Here is a 6,000-nt window from a genome sequence, read left to right on the forward strand (position 1 = left end):
GCAGGTGTTATATGAGGATAGACTTTTATGATGTGTACCAATTTATAGGAGAGCATGTAACACTCAATACATCTCTGGTTAGAATTCATTAAAAAACATTTACTGAATTGACAAATGGATTAATAAACATTTTCTGGAAGTATTAAAAGAGAAAAGCTAATATGGAAATATAATTATACCAAATCACGTTTTTTGTAATGATAAGCAATCTAAAAGAATTAGGAGAGAAAATAAGTAAGTTCTGTCAAGTAAACATTTATGAGATGAATTGAAGAACTGCGCAATTATAGGTTGCAACAGAACCGATAGCGACAAAGGATCAACAATGCATGATCAGATACTTTCTGCTATTGCATTTGAAGTCAAGAGTTCAAACATCTGTCGCTCTCGACATTTTGTGAAGGGGACGAGTGAAAGAAACCAATTACACCTTATATATATATATATATATATATATATATATATATATATATATATATATATATATATATATATATATTTCTGTTAATGATCAGTGACTGAAATTTAAGTATATAAGTGCACACTCATATACTGTAAATTTATATATATATAATATATATATATATATATATATATATATATATATATATATATATATATATATACATATATATATATATGTACATATACATATATATATATATATATATATATACATACATATACATATAAATATATATATATACATTATATATATATATATATATATATATATATATATATATAGGTATATAAGTATATATATAATATTTAACCTTTGATCAAGAATTCCCTTAACAAAGATAGGCGAAGGAGCGCTTAATTAAATCCTAAGAAACTGAAGATTCGCTTGTGGTATGCTGTGCTTCCCTGGTCGCTTGCCTGCCTACCTGCCGGGGCGCTTTGCTTGCAAGGGAGAAGCTTTCACCATCCAGTTTGCCTATCCCACCTATCCTCCAAGTCTCTCCTGATCCCCAGTTCTTGCCTCTCCCTATCAGGTAGTTGCTAACATCACTCCCACATGTATTCCGTCTATCCCCTATTTGGTATATGTCTCCCTGGGTGTTTGATCAGCTCTTGGGATCTAACAAATCTTTTGTCGTCGTGGGTTAGGTGCCGAAGGTTTAATGTCATGTTTTCATCTTTGTAAATTTTTCTCTGCCTTTTTGTACTTGTTTTTAATTCTTATCTTTTTGTTTCCTTCATGTACTTAAGCATGGATTTTGAAATTCAATGATAATGATAATAACGTTAATAATGAAAATAATGTTAAAAATGATAATAATGGTAATGATTTTTTCTATAGCTATAAGGGTTATTTCTGACATAAAGATTAGTAAAATTAACTGTCTGAGCGTATATATGTGTAATGCATGTATGCGGTACGGTGAATATATAACGAGTATGAATGTCCGACAAAATTTTACTAATAGAAAAGGATCATTGAAAATAAATAAAAGATAAAAAATAATATACGTTCATTGTTTAGACATAAGAACGCTAGTTTTAAAGAATTAACCTTAGGTTTTGACGGTTTTGACCAAATTTATTTAACATCAGATCAAGGCTTTCCATCCTTATGCATGGTCAGTATACATTCTTCAAACCTTATTGCAAATTAACATACACTTTCTTTGTTTTCTTTCCGGTTAGTTTCGCCAAAGGAATCTCTATCAGTAAGTGCACACACAAAAGCCCGATGATTTGTTGACTTTGTTACCTGTATTGTAGGACATGCATCTTCTCTTTTTCTTTTTTATTTTTTCTTTATTGTATACTATGATTTCCATGATGGTGCTTTGATAGGCTCACTAAGATCAATGATATGTACTTGGTTACTTCTGTTGCTTGACTGGCCCACTGTTAAACTAGTACCACGTTAGGGAGTTGTTTTGCTCATTGTGTTCGTCAAGATTTCACTTTATTAAGAAGTTGTGATTACAGTATTCAAATTAATAACTTTATAGGATTATACAACTGTATTTATGTATGTCTATTTTCACTGTACAGTATTTACCTTGTGCCATTTTTCCCAATTCTTATACTTACGCCATACATTCCTGCCCCGGATTTGGCCAAATATTTAAGGAATCTAAATTTCTGTCTAAATTTTGTGAGATTAGTTTTTCACCTGGAAGGAAGACTTTATATTGAGTTGTGACTACTTATAGGTAATTTATGAAAATTAATGATTATATACTATATGCAATAATGTTAGACAAAATATTTTATTTTCGTAAGTGAATAAGTACTTACAATTTTAATTCTAGACAATGTTCTTATGTGAGAATTGTGGATCTTTGAAGGTATCAGAGAGTACAAAGGAGTCTCTGGTTCCCTGAAGATATGTGAAAGCATTTGAGTCCAGAGTTCAGAATCACACGCAATAACTTGTGCGGATGAAAGATATTTGCCACTGCAAAAAAAATAGATGTCAGAAACGAGAGTCAAAATGTTGTTTGTGATGCGACTTTCGGGTGAATTATTCTAAGGAGTAACGTAAAAACTGGAGGACTACCTACCTGTATTTATCAATGCATATATATATATATATATATATATATATATATATATATATATATATATATATATATATATATATATATATACATATATATGTGGGTGTAATATATAGGAATATATAAATATATATATATATATATATATATATATATATATATATATATATATATATATATATATATATATATTTACATATATATGTGGGTGTAATATATAGGAATATATAAATATATATATATATATATATATATATATATATATATATATATATATGTGTGTGTGTGTGTACATATATACACACATGTATATAATTTTCGTTCCATATTCTTTTTATCCTTCGTTTGGGGCTAATGGAACACTGATAGATGAAACCGGTTTTTTGACAAGCATTTCGAGTAAGGTTATTAGCCCCATCCCAGTTTCTTAACCCAAGTATTGTTAAGTTTTGTGCATACGCCGTTAAAATTTTTTCATTTGCTTTTTGCTATGTGGTGTTTTAGCTCTCTGAAAAGTGCTATGGATTAGGCAACTGATCATATTTGAAGCCATAAAGGATTGAATACTTCCTGCAGCAATCGTGGAAGCCTCGTCTCGAGGTGTTGTAGACATTACTAATCAGTGGGATATTGCAATTGCATAGTTTTAACGATACATATCGTCACTAGAAATACTTGTTTGTGTGTGATGCTCTTAATATATAAGGGAATAGAAGTTATTAGTCATGTACATTGAAACTGGTCGACTTAGATTCTTAGAATGTTCAAACTTATTTCCTCATTGAATTCATATAATTTTCCCCCTAGATTCTTAGAATGATTCAAACTTAGTTTCTCATTGATTTTATATAATTTTCACTCTGGATGAGAATTTAGATACGAAAGCCCACAGGGTTTCAGTATTTTTGGTCTTTGAATTAACTTCAATACCAAACCTCCTCAGTCCTCTCCCAAATAGCGACCCTCAAAGTACCTTTATCACACAAAGATTCTTCATTTAATCTCAAACAGGTGTTTCGTATCAATAAATTTACCCACACATTATTTTCCTTATCTAAACCTACTTAGCCCGTCTAAGTCCTTCTGCGGTCTGTTTCACATTCTCATTCAAAACTTTTCAGCTATATATAGTATTTCAGGTCCCATATTTCCTGATGACGCTTTTATCACCATGTGGAATCCCAGCTACTTATGGTTCAATTCCTTCTTTAATCTTCTGATTACTATATGTAGTTGCTCACTAGTAATCATTCTTAAATTCCCGTTAAGACCTCCTACTCTTACTTCATTCAGATATACATCATGGCTGTTCTTTAGTTCTTTGGGACACTTACTTTACTAAAACAAGATGCGTTCTCATCAGACTTCTTTCATCTGTAACTTTTATATTACAAGATTCATTTACTTACCTTCCGTACACTTTACTTTTCCTTCTAAAAGGTTTTTATCCAATAAATTAATTTCGCTTAATTTCTTTTTTTCTGTCAATCACTCTTTAGGACTCTTTCATACTATTATATAGTCCTCTTCTTTGCCCATCAACTGCACATTTTACGATCTCATTTTATTCTGTACTAAACATCTTTAATTACGCACACTTGCTGTTATTTTATTTGCCTTTCTAATTTTCTTATAGACAACAGCATTCCCGTTTCTCATGTTTACACCATCCTTACATTTTGCTAACTCTTCGTGGATTCTTAATTTTTCATCTTGAGTCCTGGCCTATTGTTTCATCCATCTTATCATAATATGTTATTATCTCTCTTTTTCATCAACTCACATACTTTCATTACCTTTACAGACTTATAAGAAATCGTCCCCCGTTAGATTTACCAGTTATATTCATTTGCTTAGGATTTAGATTCGGCATTAATCATGAAATCGTCAGCCATTCGTCTCCTTTGCCGTTATGTCCATCAATACTGTATAACAATATAAAACGACAACCTAGCAAATATTTTCTTCATAATTCTATGTCTTCTGTTCAAATTTATAAATATTTTCCATCTAAAATCATGCAGTCCGAAAAAAATAAACCCTTCTATAACACATGTTTACAAATATCTTTTCGTTTTCATTATCTCTGTGCACTCTGAAAATCCTTTCTTGTTACACGGCAGTGCATCCAAAGCACTGAACGCAGCCAAGATCAATCTGGCAGATTTTCAGAATACAGTGATCCTCCACTTGCACCTACTAGTTTTACCATACTAAGGTCACAAACACTGTTATAACCTTTTGTTGCTACTCTCCGTTTACTTCACCGAATGTACTTGTATACTCAGCTTGAAGCATGTAGTAAAACGGAGGCATTTCTGGTCATGGGTGATTCAGTGCCATGGAATTATAGTTGACCATGTCGTAAGGCCAAGTGAGACCTAGTAAATAGGTGTGAATCTTTCCAAGGGCAAAAGCTTCCTAAATGCGAAGTAGCCTCTTTTATTTGAATGTGGTATTACGTACTTTTTTCTTGGGAATTACGGGACATCTTTGGTAGTGAAGTGTTTTATGGTACTAGATTTGTGAAGGTATAACCTTTATTGACATTTCAGATCAAAGGGAAATGAAGGTTTTTATTTTTCATAGCCTTGAAAGTTCATCGAACTAACAGATCTGTTAATCCTTACTTATAGATATTCACCCAGATTTACATTCTTTACATAACTATGAAGTATATTGTTATATCATACTTTTACAATACGTGAGTGTAAACATACGTAATTTTCTAGGATACAAAGAATTAATTTGAAAGAATTTCCTTTACTGTTGAATAACATTATAACCCGACGTTTACACGTATATTAAAATATCTGGGCAAAATGCATATCTACATATTGTTTTTTCTATATAATTTTCAATTATCTTGTTTTATAAAATAACGAAATTATCACTACATTTTATTGATTCATATATTTACCTATTGTTAATTAAAATGTAATTTATTATAAATATTTATGATTCATACGTTTATATATACATTATTTTTAGGATACTGAAAATTATATTAAACAGTTTACATTAATGTTATGGAATACATTATAACCCTCCTTGTTATGTGTATAAAATAAAGTTGTATTAACGCATCTAAACAAAATGCGTTTCCAAATTTCACATTGTATGAATATAGCATCATGTTTCAATACATTTTATCGATTCATATATATACAATTAATACATGATATAATACAATTTCATATGAATATTTATTTTACACAAGTCTGCATAACACTATGAAATACAAACGGCTATATTGAAATTATTATTATTACAGTTTGAACAAAAAACTATTGGCCTTTGTTTATTACTTAAATTACATCTATACGTAGATACTAAGCTAAACAAAATAACATCAGTTTTCTCCAGATAATTACCAAACTTCTAGGTACAGCCATTTTCATTCGATAGTATCATTATCGCATTTGCTTCCACGCGTTTTACAAAGAATACCGTGGTTTGTTGAAAGCTAGTTGTTATCATG

Source organism: Palaemon carinicauda, chromosome 27 (genome assembly GCF_036898095.1).
Source record: "Palaemon carinicauda isolate YSFRI2023 chromosome 27, ASM3689809v2, whole genome shotgun sequence".
Lineage (NCBI taxonomy): Eukaryota > Metazoa > Arthropoda > Malacostraca > Decapoda > Palaemonidae > Palaemon > Palaemon carinicauda.